The 21,872-nt window shown below is 42.3% G+C and overlaps 1 protein-coding gene across 12 annotated transcripts in view; it reads left to right on the forward strand.

The window, feature by feature from the left end:
- Positions 1-21,872, forward strand: part of fam110b (family with sequence similarity 110 member B) — a 161,240-nt gene that overhangs the window by 69,609 nt on the left and 69,759 nt on the right. The gene's annotated exons all lie outside the window — the stretch shown is intronic.

Below are 21,872 nucleotides of genomic sequence, written 5' to 3' on the forward strand. Positions count from 1 at the left end.
TTTACGCCTAATTAAAATGAATGCAGAAAATATTGGACAGTGAGTCCAAGTTATTGATTTTGCACTAAAATAAAAGCAAAATACTGCAGATGCTGGAAATCTGAAATAAAAACAAGAAATGCTTGGAAATACTCAAGGTCTGGCAGTATCTGTGGAGAGAGAAGCAGAGTTAACGTTTCGGGTCAGTGACCCTTCTTCGGAACTGGCAAATATTAGAAATGTCAAAGGTTATAAACAAGTAAAGCGGGGGTGGGCAAGAGATAACAAAGGAGAAGGTGTAGATTGGACAAGGCCACAGGTTAGCTGACCAGAAGGTCATGGAGCAAAGGCAAACAATATGTTAATGGTGTGGGTGTTAACGGACTGAAGATTGAACAGCAGCAAGTACAAACATGTCTTTCAACACACCATTAACATATTGTTTGCCTTTGCTCCATGACCTTCTGGTCAGCTAACCTGTGGCCTTGTCCAATCTACACCTTCTCCTTTGTTATCTCTTTCCCACCCCCGCTTTACTTGCTTATAACCTTTCACATTTCTAATATTTGCCAGTTCCGAAGAAGGGTCACTGACCCGAAACGTTAACTCTGCTTCTCTTTCCACAGATGCTGCCAGACCTGCTGAGTATTTCCAGCATTTCTTGTTTTTATTATTGATTTTTGCACTGCTGATTAGCAAGGCTCCAAACCTGCAGCGTGTCCAATAAAATTGTCCCTCTAGTGTGTTTTGCTTGCTCAACCAGCGAGTTTTTAAAACGCCCGCCCAGCATGAAACTACTCTCCACAAGGTTGGCTTCAGGCCACAGTCATTAGAGGCATGTGGAGACGAAGCAGTGTTAGCTGGCAGGTAGACTCCACATGTAAATCCCATGTGCTCCTAACTGTTGGGCAGGATACAGTGAAAATTCATTTACTTTTCTCAACCTTCTAAATTATGGAAATGTTCTACCGTATAAATATGATTTAATAGAAAAGCAGGAGAACTTGTCTAATTTGTCTGAATTTACATATAAATTCCATAACTGCTTTTAGTCATAAATGTGGTTCTATTGTTTCAGTCTTGTGGTTGCCCAACACTTGAATTTGATGCTGTGGCTGTGAGGAATTTTTATCCATTTTCTTTTCCTTAGTCTCTCTCTTTTTTAAATTCCTCCTCTGGGCATACTGTAGCATACATTATTCACTGGCATAGATGGGCAGCCAATTCATTCTGTAAGCAACTGGAGTGTCCTGTTAACTCACTTTTTTAAAAAAAGTTCTTTATTGTAAGATAGTAAGATGTACATTTCATTCTGCTGAGTTACCATGCTGTCCAGACTGATGAGGCTGACTGGAGACCTAATGAGAAAGTATGAGATGTAAAAGAATTAGAATTAGAATATTACAGCGCAGTACAGGCCCTTCGGCCCTCGATGTTGCGCCGATCATCTGACCTACACTATTCCATTTACATCCATATGTCTATCCAATGACCACTTAAATGCCCTTAAAGTTGGCGAGTCTACTACTGTTGCAGGCAGGGCGTTCCACGCCCCTACTACTCTCTGCGTAAAGAAACTACCTCTGACATCTGTCCTATATCTTTCACCCCTCAACTTAAAGCTATGTCCCCTCGTGTTTGCCATCCTCATCCGAGGAAAAAGACTCTCACTATCCACCCTATCTAACCCTCTGATTATCTTGTATGTCTCTATTAAGTCACCTCTCCTCCTCCTTCTCTCTAACGAAAACAACCCCAAGTCCCTCAGCCTTTCCTCGTAAGACCTTCCTTCCATACCAGGCAACATCCTAGTAAATCTCCTCTGCACCCTTTCCAAAGCTTCGACATCCTTCCTATAATGCGGTGACCAGAACTGCACGCAATACTCCAGGTGCGGCCTCACCAGAGTTTTGTACAGCTGCATCATGACCCCGTGGCTCTGAAACTCGATCCCCCTACTAATAAAGGCTAACACACCATATGCCTTCTTAACAGCCCTATTAACCTGGGTAGCAACTTTCAGGGATTTATGTACCTGGATACCAAGATCTCTCTGCTCATCTACACTACCAAGAATCTTCCCATTAGCCCAGTACTCTGCATTGCTGTTACTCCTTCCAAAGTGAATCACCTCACACTTCTCCGCATTAAACTCCATTTGCCATCTCTCAGCCCAGCTCTGCAGCCTATCTATGTCCCTCTGTACCCTACAACACCCTTCGACACTATCCACAACTCCACCGACCTTCGTGTCATCCGCAAATTTACTAACCCACCCTTCTACACCCTCATCCAGGTCGCTTATAAAAATGACAAACAGCAGTGGTCCCAAAACAGAACCTTGCGGTACACCACTAGTAACTAAACTCCAGGATGAACATTTGCCATCAACCACCACCCTCTGTCTTCTTTCAGCTAGCCAATTTCTGATCCAAAGCTCTAAATCACCTTCAACCCCATACTTGCGTATTTTCTGCAATAGCCTACCGTGGGGAACCTTATCAAACGCCTTACTGAAATCCATATACACCACATCCACGGCTTTACCCTCATCCACCTGTTTGGTCACCTTCTCGAAAAACTCAATAAGGTTTGTGAGGCACGACCTACCTTTCACAAAACCGTGCTGACTATCGCAAATGAACTTATTCTTTTCAAGATGATTATAAATCCTGTCTCTTATAACCTTTTCCAACATTTTACCCACAACAAAGGTACAAATCTTTCACAGGATTATGCTGATTTTTACACACATGTAAGTTTTTATGCAGATTGCTTAAGATTTTGGTACACATGTGAACTTGGCTGAGGAAACCTTTTGTTCAGCCCTCAAACATAGGTTCTAAACTATGGAACTCCAATATTGCAAAATGAATACTAAATGCCAAATAATTTAAGTAAATCAATTTGTTCAGAGCTGTGACAAAGAAATGTTAGCTTTCAGGAAATTATGCAGTATTAGTAGCTACAAAGAGCAGGAAAACCTAAAATGGCATCTGTGCAGGAAGTGCTGACTGAGTTGTTGAGTGCGTTGGCAAATGAAGTTCAATGCAGAGAAATATGAAGTAATTCATGTTGGTAGGAAGAACATGGAGAGACAATATCGAATAAAGGGTACAATTCTAAAGGGGGTGCAGGAGCAGAGGGACCTGGGTGCATATGTGCATAAGTCATTGAAGGTGGCAGGGCAAGTTGAGAGCGCGGTTAATAAAGCATAGTGTCCTGAGCTTTATTAATAGGGGCATAGAGTGCAAGAGCAAGGAGGTTATATTGAACTTGTACAAGACACTAGTTCGGCCTCAGCTGGAGTATTGCGTCCAGTTCTGGGTGCCGCACTTTAGGAAAGACGTGAGGGCATTGGAGAGTACAGAAAAGATTCACAAGAATGGTTCCGGGGATGAGGAATTTCAGTTATGAGGATATATTGGAGAAGTTAGGACTGTTTTCTTTGGAGAAGAGAAGGCTGAGAGGTGATTTGATCGAGGTATTCAAAACCATGAGGTGTCTGGACAGAGTAGATAGAGAGAAACTGTTCTCACTTGTGAAAGGATCGAGAACGAGAGGGCACAGATTTAAAATATTTGTAAAGAGAAGCAAAAGTGACATGAGGAAAAACATTTTCACGCACCGAGTGGTTAAGATCTGGAATACTCTGCCTGAGAGTGTGGTGGAGGCAGGTTCAATTGAAGCATTCAAAAGGGAATTAGACAGTTCTATGAAAAGGAAGAATGTGCAGGGTTACAGGGAGAAGGCAGGGCAATGAAACTCAGGAAATTGCTCTTTCAGAGAGCCAGCGTGGATACGATGGGCCGAATGGCCTCCTTCTGCACTGTAAGGATTCTGTGTGAGTGAAGCCACAGTAATGTATCTTCTAACCATCTGGATGGATTAATTTATTGGCTAGAAAATCAATACCTCTAATTTGTCATAAGTTAACAATCACGCTTAACCCATATGACGGCTGGTGTTCGGAACCGAAGATGTCATACTGGTGCAGTAGAGGGTGCTGTTTCAGGTTGAGGGCTTTACATTGGAAGTAAATATGATGTTTGTCACTTGGGAATGCCCCCACACCACCCCCCCCCCCCCCCCCCCCCCACCCCCAAACTCTAATTATCACTTGGTGAGCGCAAAAAAGATGAGCAAAGAGATTTTCCTGGAACTGTTGGAAACTGACAAATAAATCGTTCCTATTATCCATTTCATTAAGTGCAAATGGACTTAAGTTTCTGATCCATCAGCTTTTCTGTATATACACATAAAAGTAGCACCGAAAGCAATTTTACACTTACTCCACAATGATGAATAGTGAACCTGCCCTTTATGGTGTACAGTCAGTAGCTTTGTAGTTGTACTACCGGACTAATAACCCTGAGGTGAACACAAATCCCCCTGTAGTAAGCTGGGAAATTATATTCAATAAATCTGGGCATTTGTGGGGTGGCATCAGATAAAATGACCACAAAAACTGATGAGTTGTCATAAAAACCCAACTGGTTGATGGATGTCTGTCTGGATGTATGTCTGTCTGTCTGGATTGTTAAATCTAAACAAAGGCAATTATGAAGGTATGAGCAGCAAGTTGGCTGTGGTGGATTGGAAAGATACATTGCAAGGTTTGACAGTAGATAGGCAATGGCTTGTATTTAAAGAATTAGTGCATGGTTTTAAAAACAAAATACATTATTTTGATGGAAAAGAACTGAATAGGGAAAGCGAGTCAGCTTTGGCTAACAAAGGAAGTTTAAAGATAGTATTCGATCAAGTTGCCAAAAAGTTGTAAGCTGGAGGATTGTGAGAATTTTAGAATCCAGCACAGGAGGACCAAGAAATTGAAAAACAGAGAATAGAATATGAATATAAATTAGCAAGAAATATAAATATGGATTGTAAAAGCTTCTATAGGTATGTAAAAAGGAAAACATTAGCAAAGACAAATGTGGGTCCATTACAGGCAAAGACAGGAGAATTTATAATGAAAAATAGAGAAATGGCAGAGAAGCTAAATAATTACCTTGTGTCTGTCTTCATGGACGAAGATACAAGAAGTCTCCCCGAATAATTGAGCTCCAAGGGTCTAGTGAGAATGAGGAACTGAAAGAAATCAGGATTAGTTTTTTTAAAAAAAAAAGTAGTATTGGTGAAATTGATGGGGCTGAAAGATGACATCCCCAGGACCCAATGATCTTCACCCCTGGAATGTTGAAAGAGATGGCTACAGAGATATTGGATAATGCAATGGGGCCTGCAGATTGGAAGGTTGCAAATGTAACTCCACTATTTAAGAAAGGAGGGAGAGAGAAAATGGGGAACTACAGACCGGTTAGCCTGACATCGATAGTAGGGAAAATACTAGAATCTATTATAAAGGATGTGATTACTGGATACTTAGAAAATAATGGTCTGAATGGGCAGAGACAACATGCATGTATGAAGGGGAAATCACATTTGGCAAACTTGTTTGAGTTTTTTGAGGATGTTACTAGCAGAGTGGATAAGCGGGAGCCAGTGGATGTGGTGTATTTGGACTTTCAGAAGGCTTTTGACAAACTCCCACATCCGAGGTTACTAAGCAAAATTAAAGCGCATGGGATTGGGGCTAATATACTAGCATGCATTGAGGATTGGGTAACAGGCAGAAAACAGAGTAGGAATAAATTGGTCATTCTCAGATTGGCAGGCTGTGACCAGTGGGGTACCACAAGGATCAGTGCTTGGGCCCCAGCTGTTCCCAGTCTATATTAATGATTTGGATGTGGGGATCCAATTGTAATATTTCCAAGTTTGCAGGTAGCACAAAACTTGGTGGGAATGTGAGTTGTGAGGAGGGTGCAAAGAGGATTCAAGGGGATTTGGACAGGCTGAGTGAGTGGGCAAGAACATGGCAGATGGAATATAATGTGAATAAGTGTGAGGTTGTCCACTTTGGTAGGAGGAACAGAGGTGCAGAATATTTCTTATATGGTGAGAGATTGGAAAGTGTTGATGTCCAACGGGACCTGGGTGTCCTTGCTCATAAGTCAGTGAAAGCTATCATGCAGGTGCAGCAAGCAATTAGGAAGGCAAATGGTGTGTTAGCCTTTATTGCAAAAGTATTTAAGTACAGGAGCAAAGAAGCCTCGCTTCAGTTGTATAAAGCCTTGGTGAGGCCGCACCTGAAATATTGTGTGCAGTTCTGGTCCTCTTGCCTGAGGAAAGATGTACTTGTCATAGAGGGAGTGGAGCAGAGGTTCACCACACTGATTCTTGGGATGGTGGGATTATCCTAATGAGGAGAGTTTGAGGAGACTGGGCTTGAATTCTCTGGAGTTTAGAAGAATGAGAGATGATTTCATTGAAACTTACAAAATTCTTAAAGGGATAGACAGGGTAGATGCAGAAAGGATGTTTCCCCTGCTGTGGGGTCGAGAAGCAGGAGACACAATCTCAGAATAAAGAGTAAGCCATTTAGGACTGAGATGAGGAGGAACTTCTTCACTCAGAGGGTGGTGAATCATTGGAATTCTCTACCCCAGAGGGTGGTGGAAGCTCAGCCACTGAGTAAGTTCAAGACAGAGATCAATAAATTTCTAGTCGCTAATGACATCAAGGGATATGGGGATAGTGCAGGAATATAGCATTGAGGTAGACAATCGGCCATGATCTAGAATGATGCAGCAGGCTTGAAAGGCTGAATGGCCTACACCTGCTCCTATGTTCCTAACCTTCATGGAACTTCAGTTCTATACTGTGTATTTGGCTCCAGTGTTACTGTAAGCTGTGCGTGTCTGTGGACACCTGGAAAGTACTGCACGAGTCGCTCACCAGTTGTTCTCAACGTTATCGTGCTACGCAGCCATGCAAAAAAAAAAACCTTAAAAGTATCACGCATTGAAATGAAGAGGCTATACACATCGAGAAAAAATTAAAGGGGATATTTATTGGTTCTGAATGAGCAATAATTATTGCTTTGGCGGTGTTGTCCACATTGTGTGCAGGGGCGGCGCAGTGGTTAGTACCGCAGCCTCACAGCTCCAGCGACCCGTGTTCAATTCTGGGTACTGCCTGTGTGGAGTTTGCAAGTTCTCCCTGTGTCTGTGTGGGTTTTCTCCGGGTGCTCCGGTTTCCTCCCACAAGCCAAAAGACTTGCAGGTTGGTAGGTAAATTGGCCATTATAAGTTGCCCCTAGTATAGGTAGGTGGTAGGGAAATATAGGGACAGGTGGGGATGTGGTAGGAATATGGGATTAGTGTAGGATTAGTATAAATGGGTGGTTGATGGTCGGCACAGACTCGGTGGGCCGAAGGGCCTGTTTCAGTGCTGTATCTCTAAACTAAACTAAACTAAGTAATGTGCAATATTTAATGTCATTCAGTGGAATGTTGATATTGTATGTATTAAAGTAAATGTTTGGATGTACAGAACCCCTTTATGAAATTTCTATTTCCTTGCATAAACTTAAAATAAAGCAAAGAAATGTGGAAAATGATTTTATTTCCCTTCACTCCTAAATGCCAGTGTTCTTTTCAGTTTTGAATTATCCTAAATTATGCAGGTGTTTTACAAGCTGTGTAACACTATTAAGAGCTCTAACATCCAATCTGACTTGAACATCCTTGATAAACCCTAAGACTGATTTTTACATTGCTATTTGTTAGCTCAAGAGTGGCATAAGTGGAGCTCCAGAAGAAAGTCAAAGTGGAGAGGTGCCTATCTTGGAAGGATAGTTGGGAAAGGTTAAAAGAGATTACATTAGAAGAAAACAGTCTCATAATGATAGTGATAAAATTTGAGCTTGTTCCCAAACAGTTACAACAGATAGTCCCATAACTGTCATGATTCAAACTTGAACTATAGTTAATGGAGTGTAAAGTGCCTGAGGACAAATGATCCAGCCTTTTACCACTGAGCTGTACTGGATAAAATATGGATTGCCAACCATCTGTTCCTGTCTCTCCAATACGTGGAAAAGCACCTTGCTGACAGACTGTATATTTCATATTGAACAATGAATTATTTGTCACAAGAAAGAAATAAGCAAAAGCGAGTTAAATTGGCTGGATTTAGCAATATAGTACTTAACTTTAATCAGTAAACAAACATTTTGGAACACTAAGACTCCCTCTTTTCAGAGTTTCAAATGATGCAAAACTTAAGCTATTAGCATCACAGGACACTCTTGTCACAGTGACTTGTACATGGGTTTCCAAGTGAACTGAAGATGACTAGTGAACTTGAGGCCATTATGACAAAATAATTTGTCATGTTATAGAATTTTGATAAAATATTGACAACAGCAGAAATAGCTTGCATTTATAAGACCTTTTAACATAGGAAAACATCCCAAGACGTTTCATAGGAGTGTTATCAAATCAAACCACATAAGGAGATATTGGGGAAGCTTGGATAAAGAAGTAGACTTTAAGGAACATCTTAAAGGAGGAGAGTCAATTAGGGAAGTGGAGAGGTTTAAGGGAGGATTTCCAAAGCTTCGGGCCATGGCAGCTGAATGCATGGCCACCAATGGTGGAGTGATTAAAATTGGGAATGCACAAGAGGCCAGAATTGGAGGAGCAGAGAGATCCCAAAGGATTGTTGGGCTAGCGGAGACTGTAGAGACAGGGATGGGCAAAGTCAGGGAGGGATTTGAAAACAGGATGAGAATTTTGAAATTGAGGTGTTGCCAGACGCAGAGCTAGTGTAGGTCAACGTGCAAAGGGGTGATGGGTGAATTGGACTTGGTGGGAATTAGGATACAGATAGCGGAGTTTTGGATGGGCTCAAATTTATTTAGGGTTGAAGATGGGAGACCAGGCAGGAGAGCATTGAAATAGTCAAGACTAGAGGTAACGAAGGTATGGATGAGGGTTTCAGCAGCAGGTGAGCTGAGGTAGGGCAGAGTTGGGTGATGTTACAGAGGTGGAAATAGCCTTGGTGAGGGAGCGGATATGTGATTAGAAACTTGCTGTCAAATATGACACCAAGGTTGAGAACAGTCTAGTTCAGCCTCATAGTTGCAAGGGAGAGGGATGGAGTCGATGGCTAGGGAATGGAGTTTATGGCAGTGACCGAAGCCAATAGCTTTGACCTTTCCGATATTTAATTGGAGGAAATTTCTGCTCACCCAGTATTGGAAGTTGGTCATGCACTGTGATAAATCAGAGGGAGTGGAGGAGCGAGGTGGTAGAGCTGGATATCGTCAGCATACATGTGGAACCTGGTGTTGTGCTTACGAAAGATGTTGCCGAGGGCCAACATGTAGGTGTGAAATAGGAGGGGTCCAAGGTTAGATCCTTGGGGACTCCAGCGGTAATGGTGTGGGAGCAGAAAGAGAAGCCATTGCAAGTGATACTTAGGCTACACTTATTTAGATAAGAATGGAACCAGGCGAGGGTAGTCCCACCCAGCTGGACGATGGAGTATAAGTGTTGGAGGAGGATGATTTGGTCACCCTTATCAAAGGCTGCAGACAGGTCGGGAAGGATGAGGAGGGATAGTTTACCATTGTCAAAGTCACACAGGATGTCTTTTGTGACTTTGAGTTGTTTCAGTACTGTGGTAGGGGTGGAAACCCAATTGGAGAGACTCAAACATAGAGTTGCAGGAAAGATGGGCATAGATTTAGGAGTTCAAGGACATTGGAGATGGGGGCAGTATTTTGCAAGGACAGAGGAGTCGAGAGGTTTTTTTTGAGCAGAGGGGTAATGATGGAAGTTTTGAAGGAGGGAGGAACCAGTACCTGAGGAGTGAGAACCCCTAACAAAATCAGCTAACACTTGGGCCAGGAGGAGAATTTGGCTGGTCAGCATGCTTGGAATAGCACGGAACAGGGCATGAAGAGAGATGGAGAAACTAGAAAAAAGATGCGAGTTCAGGTCTAGGGCGGGGGAGAAGCTTGGGGGAAGTTTGACTGGTGGACGAGGGAAAGGGAGGGATGCAATAGAGGCAGCTGATTGGATGATCTCAATCTTTGTGACAAAGAAAACCATGAGCTCCTCACATTTGCTGTTTGAGGTGAGGGTGAAGAAGGCAGGGCAGAGGAGCTGAAGGTGGTTTGTAGTGGAGAAGATAAGTCAAGGGTTACCTTTTGCATTTCAAGATGATCCTAGAATAGGGAGCAGTTTTGGCAGTGATTTATGTGGTCCAGCCAGATCAGGTAATGAATGCTTATAGCAGTTGTCCATTATGGATGTTTAAGCATGCGTCCCTTGGACTTGATGGAGCAGAGATGAGGATCGCCATGGGGGCAGGTGGGTGTGGGCGACCAGGTGAGAAAGAGTAATGGTTTTAGTGAGGTCAAAGGCAAGAATCTTGAATGGTTCTCGTTAGAGCAGAGAAAATTAAAGAGAGACCTAATAGAGATGTTCAAAATTTAGGGATTGTAATCGAGCAAGCTGGGAGAAACTAGTTCCTTTGGCAAGTTTATCGGTAACCAGAGGTCATAGATTTAAAATAAATGCCAAAAGAACTAGGGGGGAAATGAGAAATTTCTTCACAGAGGGTTGTTAAAATCTTGAATGCACTACTGAAAGGGTGGTGGAATCAGATTCCATAGGAACCTTTAAAAGGCAATAGGACATATACTTGATGACTAATTTGCAAGGTTTGGGGGAAAAAGCTGGAGTGTGGAAATAAATTGGACAGCTCTTTCAAAGAGCCAACACATGCAGGATGGGCCAAAGACGGCCTCCTGTGCTGTATGATTCTATGCATATTTATCAAGTGTGGAACTACATGTGGTTGAACAGATAGTAGCTGTAGAAATGTTGTGGTGAATGGAGGGCCAAAGGCTAGACAGTTGGGAATTTTAAAGTGCAATTTAAGTGACTTCACAGACACAGAATCGTTACAGTGCAGAAGGAGGCCATTTGGCCCATCGTGTCTGCACCAGCTTTCCAGATGAGCTATTCACTTAGTTCCATTCCCCTGCCTTCTCCCCATAATCTTGCACATTCTTCCTTTTCGTCATATAACTGTCCAATTCCCTTTTTGAATGCTTCAATTGAACCTGCCTCCACCGTACTGTCAGGCAGTGCATCCCAGACCACTGGGGAGAGAATTTTTTCCAAGGCTGGATTAGAAGGATGTAGGTAGAGAGGGATGTGAGGGAATGAGCAGAGATGGCCTTGTCTGTGATTGACACAATGAGAGTACAGCCATGTGAGATGACGAGCTCAATGGGGTGGCTGTGAATATGGGTAATGATAATATGGAGGGAGAGACTTAGGGAGAACAGAGGGGCAGAGAACTCGGGGCATGATGAGATGAAAATTGAAATCACTGAGGGTAAGAAGTTGCAGAGGCTGAGGGAGGAAAGCAGTGAAGAAATCTCAGTGAGAAAGTTGGGTGGGCATTAAAGAACAAGGATTTAAAATCAGAGGTTAAATGGTTGGAACAAGGTGAGACCTCAAAGGAGGAGGAAGTGTCAGAGGAGGTGGGGAACAGACCAAGGTGTGATTTGGTTATGAGGGCTACATTGCTACTGCAGCAGTTTAGGTGGGGCAAATAATGGAAGGCATAGTCCAGTTGGGAAGTTTCATTTTTTTAATTCTTTCATGGGATGTAAGCCTCATGGCAAGGCCAGCATTTGTTGCCAATCCCTAATTGCCCTTGAAAATGTGGTGGTGAGTTGCCTTCTTAAACTGCTGCAGTTCATGTGATGTAGGTATACCCACAGAATCGTTAGTGTAGCAGAAGGCCATTCGGTCCATCATGTACACACCAGCTCTCTGAAAGAGCAATTCACTTAGCACCATTCCCCGCTTCTCCCCATAACCCTGCACATTCTTCCTTTTCATATAACTGTTTAATTCCCTTTTGAATGTTTCAGTTGAACCTGCCTCCACCACACTCTCAGGCAGCGCATTCCAGATCTTAACCATTCGCTGCATGAAAAAGTTTTTCCTCATGTCACTTTTTTGCTTCTCTTACCATTACTTTAAATCTGTGCCCTCTCGCTCTCAATCCTTTCACGAGTTGGAACAGTTTATCCCGATCTACTCTGTTCAGACCCCTCATGATTTTGAATACCTCTATCAAATCTCCTCTCAGCCTTCTCTTCTCCAAGGAAAACAGTCCTAACTTTTCCAATCTATCTTCATAACTGAAGTTCCTCATCCCTGGAACCATTCTTGTGAATCTTTTCTATTCTCTCTCCAATGCCGTCACATCTTTCTTAACGTGCAGCACCCAGAATTGGACGCAATACTTCAGCTGAGGCCGAACTAGTGTCTTGTACAAGTTCAACATAACTTCCTTGCTCTTGCACTCTATGCTCCTACTTTATAAAGCCCAGGATACTGTATGCTTTATTAACTGCTCTCTCGACCTGTCCTGCCACCTTCAATGACGTATGCACATATATACCTAGGTCCCTCTGCTCCTGCATTCCCTTTAGAGTTGTATCCTTTATTTTATATTGTCTCTCCATGTTTTTCCTACCAAAATGAATCACTTCACATTTCTCCACATTGAACTTCACCTTGTACTTCCACTTGTCTGCCATTTCCACCAACTTGTCTAGGTCTTTTGAAGTTCTACACTGTCCTCGCAGTTCACAATGCTTCCAAGTTCTGTATCATCCACAAATGTTGAAATTGTGCCCTGTACACCAAGGTCTAGGTCATTAATATATATATCAGAAGAGCAAGGGTCCCAACACTGACCCCTGGGGAACTCCACTACAAACCTTCCTCCAGCCCAAAAAACATCCATTAATCACTACTCTGTTTCCCATCTCTCATCCAATTCCGTATCCATGTTGTGACTGTCCCTTATATTCCATGAGCTATAACTTTGCTCACAAGTCTGCTGTGTGGCACTGTATCAAATGCCTTGTCGAAGTCCATGTCAACAGCACTGCCCTCATCAACCCTCTCTGTTAGCTTTTCAAAAAATTCCAGCAAGTTAGTAAAACATGATTTTTCATTTTCAAATCCATGCTGGCTTTCCTTAACTAACCCGCATTTGTCCATGTGCCTATTAATTTGGTCCCTCAACTTCTAGAAGTTTTCCCACCTTTGATGTTAAACTGACTGGCCTGTAGATGCTGGGCTTATCTTTACACCCTTTTTTGAACAAGGGTGTAACATTTGCAATTCTCCAGACCTCTGGCACCACACCTGAGTCTAAGGAAGACTGGAAAATTATGACCAGTCCCTCCGTAATTTCCACTGTCGCTTCCCTCAGTACCCTTGGATGTATCTCATCAGGTATTGGTGCGTTATCAGCTTTAAGTATAGTCAGCCTATCCAAACCGCCTCTTTATCAATTTTAAATCCTTCTCGTATATTAATTACCTCCTCTTTCACTGTGGTCTGGGAAGCATCTTCTACCTTGGTAAAGACAGATGCAAAGTATTCATTTGAAACCTCAGCTATTCCCCCTACCTCCGTGCATAAATCGCCTTTTTGATCCCTAATCCTCCTCTTATCAACTTTTTATTATTTATATGCCTATAGAAGACTTTGGGATTCCCTTTTATGTTAGCTGCCAGTCTCTTTTCATACTCCCTCTTTGCTTCTCTTACTTGCTTTTTAACCTCCCCTCTGAACCTTCTATATTTAGCCTGGTTCTCCATTGTGTTATCCACCTAACAGCTTCAGTGCTATTAGGAAGGGAATTCCAGGTTTTTGACTCGGTGAAGGAAGGTACTATCAAAGGAGCCTTGGTGAGTTGCTGCAGTGCATTTTGTATATTGTAAACGCTGCTGCTACTGTGCGCCGGTGGTGGAGGGAGTGAATGTTTAAGGTGGTAAGTGGGGTGCCAATCAAGCAGGCTTTGTCCTGGATGGTGTCAAGCTTCTTGAGTTTTGTTGGAGTTGCATTTATCCTGGCATTTGGAGTTTTCTGTCTCTCTCCTGACTTGTGCCTTGTAGATGGTGGACAGGCTTTGGGGATTCAGGATGAGAGTTACTCACTGCAGAATTCCCAGCCTCTGACCTGCTGTTGTAGCCACAGTATTTATGTGGCTGGTCCAGTTAAGTTTCTGGTCAATGGTTGTTGATGATAGGAGATTCAGCGATGGTAATGGGGTTGAACGTCAAGGCGAGATGGTTAGTTTCTCTCTTGTTTGAGATGATCATTGCCTGGCACTTGTATGGTGGGAATGTTACTTGCCACTTATTAACCCAAGCCTGAATGTTGTCCAGGTCTTTCTTTCTTATGGACATGGACTGCTTCAGTATGTGAGGAGTTGTGAATGGTACTGAACACTGTGCAGTCATCAGAGAACATTCCCACTTCTGACCTTATGATGGAGGGAAGGTCATTGATGAAGCAGCTGAAGATGGTTGGGCCTAGGACACTCTCCTGAGGAACTTACGCAGCGATGTCCTGGGACTGAGATGATTGACCACCTACAACCACAACCATCTTCCTTTGTGCTAGGTATGACTCCAACCAGTGGAAAGTTATCCCCCGGGTTACTGTTGACTTCAATTTTGCTGGGTCTCCTTGATGCCACACTCAGCGAAATGCTGCCTTGATGGCAAGGAGAAAGGCGTCATCACACTTCAGCCAGGTTTCTGTAAAGCCATGATGTTGATGCAGTCATCCTCAATAACATCATGGATAGCAAGGACCTTATTCACAAGTGAATGGACATTCTGATACAAGATGTGAAGAGGGGTGCTGATACTCGACCTGCTGGCAGTGTCCGTGGGCTGAGAGGGGTGAATGAAATAGGAAGGAGATAGCAAGATTATCCCCCAGCATCTGTGATGGGTGGGAAGGTTGGTGAGAGGAGGATGGGGCAGTTGGGGTTGCTGCTGATAAGGAGGCAGCAGCAAGTATGTTGATGGACCTTTCGGAGGATGCCAGAAAGAGCCCAGAGGTTGGGACAGCAGCATGGGATCGGAAGGTTGAAGAGTGCTGAAGGATTTGGGAGGGCAGAGCACCTGAGAAGGGAGAAGTGAAAGGAGGCATGACTGCAGGAGAGAGAGCAGCCTAGGAGGGGTGAAGAGAAAAGAAGGAATAACGGGAGAGAAAAGAGGAAATAAAGTTGGGATTTGTCTGGAGCAGCAGCCAAAACACACAAGCAAATGGGCACAGAGACTGAAATGATATTGGCATGGAAGATGCATTCTGATGAAACACTGACTACAGAGATGTCACTGTCTTTCTTGCAATGACAAACAAGTAATCATTATCTGAAAAGATAATCAAACTTGATGCAGGTGTGTCTTCATATGATTATTGTCAAGAGAATTCAACATGAAAGGTATGACATGGTAGATATTAATGAGAGATACCTCCTTTACCACTGTCTTTTGACCAGTCTAAGGCTATTTCAGTCTGTCCAAATATGGCAATAAGGAGTTTTGTGGTTATTTTTGATCAGATAGCCAGCTCTTCTCAGTGTGTGATTATCTATATAAATGGAGCCACCTTGATGACATTAGTGCTCCACAGGATGTATTTTCGTCTGAGCCCAGAGTAATAAATTACTCTTCGTCAGGCACATTAGTTGTAAAAATATTTGCCACTACACATTCCATTGCTAAAATCAGTTTTTGATTAATTCCATTGATTATGAAGATGGTCAGGCCTGGGAACTAAATATACTGGTTTGTAAGATCTAGGGGAAAGGATCGGGAAAACGGTAGAGGGGGAGGAATAGCCTTAGTGATTAAGCATGAAATCAGTTCAATGATAAGAGAGGATATAACTAGAAGTAAGTAGGCAGTGAAGACTTTATGGGTAGAATTAATAGAAAAGTTTCTATGACTTATTGGAGTTGTGCATAGGCCCCCCGGTAGCAGCTGTGAAGAGGGAGAAGGTAGAAATGCAGTGATTAGATAACCATGTCCCAAAGGCAGGGTAGTTTTTAATGAGGAATTTTAACTTTCATATAGATAGGGATAAGCACAATAGGTCAAGGCAGAAAGATTAGTGAATTTTCTGAGAGTGCTCAGGAGTTTTTTTCTGCAACAATATCTCCTAGAACCAACAAAGGGGAGGACCATATTAGATTCAGCAAAGATGATGGCCAGGCGCCATAATGTCAGGAGCCCCTTGAAAACTGATGACGTAAATGAAAATAAGGAAATGGACATGTTGAATAATTACTTTGCATCAGTAATTACAGTAGAGGAAGATGTTATTGAATCAGGGACGGGGACTCGGCAAAGCAATGAAGAAAATAATGGCACTAAAGAGTGACATTCCTAGGTCCAGATGGTTTTTATCCCATGGTTTTAAAGGAAGTGGGTGAGAAATTTGCAGGTGTCTTAAGTATAATCTTCCAAAGTTCTCTCAATTGGGAAAATGTTGCTTTAGATTGGAAAAAATGCACATGTCATTTCACTATTTAAGAAGATGAGAGAGGGAAACTAGGGAATTGTAGACCAGTTAGCCTAACATCTATTGTCCGGAAATTACCAGAGTCTGCAATTAAAGATAGAGTGATTGAACCCCTTGACAACTTTCAGCTGGTCAGAGAGAGCCAGCATGGTTTTGTAAAGGGTAGATAGGTCATGCCTGATGAACCTGATTGAAATGTTTGAAGAAGACTCTAAAGTAATGGACAGGGGAATGTCAATGGATGTTCATTATATGGACTTGCAAAAGATATTTGATAAAGTCCATATTAGCTATAATTGAAGCTTATGGAATTGAAGGAAAATCATGGACCTGTTAAGGAAATTGGCTGAGCAGCAGGAGACAGAGTAGGGGGTAATAGGCAGCTATTGTAATTGGCAGGATGTGACTAGTGGTGTCTAGCAAGGATCTGTGTTGCAGCCTCAGTTATTCACCGTATTTATTAATTACTTGGATGGTTTGGCATCCTTCCGTTTATGAAAGATGATGGACATGCAGCAAACAATCCATTTAGCTGGGGTGTCTTCTCTTGATGCACCTTTGTTGATGGCTGTGAAGGCCAATCCATGAGAGGCAGGTTCTGCCACAAGTGCTGCACATGAAGCTGTCAAGTGATGCTGTGAGTTACTGTTTGTGCTGTTGATGTTTGTTGCCAAGCTGCTGTTGCAACTGGTCATTGTGGTACTGCACACTAGTCCACAGAATGCGTTGTCATTTGCCTCTTTCACCAGCTAGTAACTCTCAGGTGTGACTGTCGACATTTAGGGCCTCCATTCACGTTGCGCTTGCAAGCATCCTTGAAGTGGAGCTTTGGATGCTGCACTGGTCGTCAGGCCCCACTACCTCCCCATACAGAAGGTCTTTGGGTATGCAATTGTCTTCTATCCTGCGGGCATGTCTGATCCACTGAAGCCACCTGTGTTTGATTAGTGCCAACACACTTGGGAGCTCTGCCTATGAGAAGACTGCCACATTTGTGATTTTGTCCTGCCAGGATATACTCTTAATGTGCCACAGACAGTGAAGATGGAAATTATTGAGCTGCTTTTCCTGGTAGCTGTAAGTTGCCCATGTTTCACAGCCATACAGGAAGGTGTTGAGAACATAGCCTTATAAACTTAGCAGCTTGGTCCTAAGGGACCAGCTTGGTGTTATTCCATGCGCGTTTTACAAGTTGGCCAAAGGTGGTAGTTGCTTTCCCTATGTGTGTATCGAGCTCTGCATCAAGGGACAGATTGTCTGTCACCGTGGACCCAAGGTAGCAGAATCTGCTAACCACTTCCAGTGGGAGGGTATTTAGTGTGATCAGGGGATGGAGATGCAACACCTTGTCCCAGATCACAGTTTTCTTGACGTGTCTACCCTGAGGCACAGTGTGGCTTTCGAGCAGAGAGATCCACCATTGACATGCTGTTCTCCCTTCGCCAGCTACAGGGGAAATGCCGCAAACAACAGATGCCCCTCTACAATTTTTTTTTTAAAGTTAGCCTCTAAGTAATACAAGCTTAGTTTACTAAAGAGTACTAATGGTGACTCACAACTCTTGGGTATGAGCTTGTAAACAAAGGTAGCTTTATTAAATGGGAAACTATTCCAGCAGTGAGCATCACTTTGAATGGAGCGATTATATGTATCGCATTATTCCATATGTGTGTTGAGTAATTATCAACTGAGTTTCTTCATACTGTTACAAATGCAGAATTAGTCTTGGTGCAATTCATAGATCAGACCAGTTGAGTTACCTCTTTGTGGGTTTTTTAATTAAAAGATATGATCTATCAAAATTCATTTCAGCTGTAAGTAGCACTATGCTGAAATTTTAATTAAATGCAAATGTAGAATAAACACTCAGTTCATTTTTGTCTTTTGTCATTTTTTGGTTCCTTGATCTTGGATTAATATCAGCAGCACCCTTGTTAAAGCAAAATTAAAATCATTGCGGTAAGATTTATGATTAGCCAACCTAATCCCTTTAATTTTCCCCCAGTGTTCTCATTCTCCAGTAATTGATCTATTCTGCTGAAGGCAGTGAGCTAATATTGAATATGATTCTATAGAAACTAGTAGACTTCTATTACTTCACCCAAGCAGCCATTCTTTATATCTGAGCCTAGACTGTGAGCCCAGATTTTCCAATATGGACATAATTAAGACTGAAATAGCTTCTGAGAGGCTTTAAAGAAACTCAAAGGGAAGTGTGTTGTTTGCATCCAGTTTCCTGAGGTTGGTTTATTTGCACAGCGTTGGGTGTAGATTTGGACAGGTGTCTGTAGGACACTTATGTTGGGAGTGGAAAATTGCATATAAGCAAAATTTAATGTAAGTGTTTAATTGAAGTGCCTGTCTGTTTGAAATGGGAGCTTCCTACACTGCTGGCCCCCACACACTGAAAATCATCCTGCAGGAAGAAACTCCCTACCTATTTTCCATTATCTACCACCTGATTTACACTGCTAAAATGGGAAGCCAACAGTAGAAAATCTAGAATAAAAGCAATATACTGCAAATGCTGAAAATTTGAAATAAAAACAAGAAATGCTGGAAATACTCGACAGGGCTGGCAGCATCTGTGGAGAGAGAAGCAGAGTTAACGTTTCAGCTCAGTGACCCTTCATCAGAACTGGCAGATCTGGTTTTAAGCAAGTAAAGTAGGGGTAGGGCAAGAGATAACAAAAGAGATGTTGATAGGACAGGGTCACAGAGAACAACTGACCAGAAGGTCATGGAGCAAAGGCAAACGGTATATTAATGGTGTGCTGAAAGACAAAGTGTTTGTGCAGAGAGGGTGTCAATTGACAGAAAAATGAACAGCCTGGCCCCAAGCACGAACAAGAAAAAAAACATGAAAAAAACAGTGAGTAGGCAGAGTAGAAACAAACTAAACAAACTAAAATAAAATAAAGAAATAATAACTAAAAATAAAAAGGGGGCCGTCATGCTCTGAAATTATTGAACTCAGTGTTCAGTCCTGCAGGCTATAGCGTGCCTAATCGGTAAATGAGGTGCTGTTCCTCGAGCTTGCGTTGATGTTCACTGGAACACTGCAGCAATCCCAGGACAGAGATTTGGGCATGAGAGCAGGGGGGAGGGGATGTTGAAATGGCCAGCAATCGGAAGCTCTGAGTCATACTTTCGGACTGAGTGGAGGTGTTCCGCAAAGTGGTCACCCAATGTGCATTTGGTCTCCTGAATGTAGAGGAGACCACATTGTGAGCAGCGAATATAGTATACTACATTGAAAGAAGCTTTCCAAGGCCCCACATACTCCTTTCGGGTGAAGCAGTGATTTACTTGTACTTTATTCAATTTAGTATACTGTATTTGCTGCTCACATGGGCCCCCTCTCCACTGGGGAGACCAAATGCAAATTGGGTGACCACTTTGTGGAACACCTCCGCTCAGTCCAAAAATATGACCCCGAGCTTCCGGTTGCTGGCCATTTCAACACACACCTCTGCTCTTATGCCCACATCTCTGTCCTGGGATTGCTGCAGTGTTCCAGTGAATATCAACGCAAGCTCAAGGAACAGCATCTCATTTATCCATTAGGCATGCTACAGCCTACCAGACTGAACATTCAGTTCAATCATTTCAGAGCATGACGGGCCCCACCTTTTATTTTTTAGTTATTTTTTATTTTTTCATTTAGTTTGTTCTACTCTGCCTACCCACTTTTTTTAAAATATTTGTGCTTGGGGCCAGGCTGGACATTTTTCTGTCAATTAACACCCTCTCTGCACTAACGCTTTGGCTTTCACCACACCATTGACATACTATTTGCCTTTGCTCCATGACCTTCTGGTCAGTTACTCTCTGTGACCTTGTCCTATCAACACGTTCTCTTTGGTTATCTCTTGCCCCACCCCTGCTTTACTTGCTTAAAACCTATTACACTTCTAATATTTGCCAGTTCTGATGAAGGGTCACTGACCTGAAATGTTAACTTTGCTTCTGTCTCAGCAGAGTATTTCCAGCATTTCTTGTTTTTATTATAGTAGAAAATCTAGGCTTGAGTATTGGCAAGGTTCTGTGAGAGACATTAGAGCCACACCTGAGCATGTCCTCACCTGACATCCACACATACATTTTCTAATTAGAGTATTGGATAATTGGATAGCAGTTATGAATAGGAATATTGTTGATTTAAGTATTCAGCCTTTCTCCTAATATTTGTGCCTTATCCTTGGGGGGTGGGGGGGGTGGTGGTGGGAGAGGGCAGGTTTTGTAAACAAACTGAGTGAGTATCCTATGAAAGGAAACATGTTCCCTCTACTATGATTGGAATAGACTATCATGGGATTAAAAATTAACCATCAATCACAGTACCAAGCACTGTAGGATGTCCACTATGCTCCAGTTTTGAAGATGGAAAATACCACTGCATCAGACCAGTAACTATAAGTCTAAAGAGAGAGAAAATCGTGGCAGATTCTCAATTTGAATGTGCAAAGACTAAAAATGAAAACTTACCACAATAAAATGGATTAATTTAGGGGTTAAATGCCCCAGTCTTTCTTACGTTTCACAATTCAATGTTGTCGCAGATGATGAAATTTCCAGTCCAAGTACAAATTCTAATCTTCCAGGTGGAACGCAAGCTTTTGGGAACTTCCCCATAGTTCTGAATTGTTAATAATCCTTGGGTAATGATGCTTTACAGGGAATAGAAACATTGAAATTTTAGCACAGATGAGACCATTTGACTCTTGTTGCCAGTGTTGATTTAACACTTGCATTTTGCTGCTTTCTCCCCCTACTTTTTTACATTTTTTTTTCAAAGTAATTATCCAGTACTTTTTGTGTGTTGTAATTGATTTAGCATCGATCAATACTTGTGGTACAGCATTCCATATTCTACTAAGTTTGCATGAAGAAGTCTCAGAATCTTTCCCTTTATGATTCTTCTGTTTATCTTGAGGCAAGGGAATCCAAGGTTATTGGAGATAAATGGGAGTGTGAAATTTGAGACACAAACCGATCAGCCATGATCTTATTGAATGGCGGACCAGGCTCAAGGGGCTGAATGGCCTACTTCTAATTCGTAAGATTGTGGCTTCTTGTCTTTGATTTACCTACTGATGGAATGTATGTATGTTTACCTTGTCTATCCCTTCTACTATTTTAAACACTATTGAATCACCCCTCAATGTTTGCAGTTAGAGCAAATAAAGTACTAGTTGATGTCACCTTCTGACATAACTCGGACCTTTTTAGTTGTGACATAATCTGAATTAATCAGCATTACATTTCTTCTGGGTTATTGCATCACTCCTATGGTGAAGACTGCAAGCTGTACATGATGTTCCACATCTTGCTTAAAATGTAGGTGGTCACACATCATCCAGATCCCTAATACCTGTCAATTCTTTGACCACGCATAATTTGATTAATACCTAGAACAAAACCCTTGTATCCTGACTAATTCCTAGGGATGGGCAATAAATGCTGCCCTGGCTAGTGACGCCCACATCCCATGAATGAATTAAAAAAAAAGTCAATGCAGTCTGGTTTCATAAGCAGTGACTTCAGGCCTTCATTTTGGAATTCGATAAGGAAAGATTGCTTTCATTTTAACTTGCTGTTTTAAAACTGTGT

This window comes from Heterodontus francisci, chromosome 5 (assembly GCF_036365525.1).
Source record: "Heterodontus francisci isolate sHetFra1 chromosome 5, sHetFra1.hap1, whole genome shotgun sequence".
Taxonomy (NCBI): Eukaryota; Metazoa; Chordata; class Chondrichthyes; order Heterodontiformes; family Heterodontidae; genus Heterodontus; species Heterodontus francisci.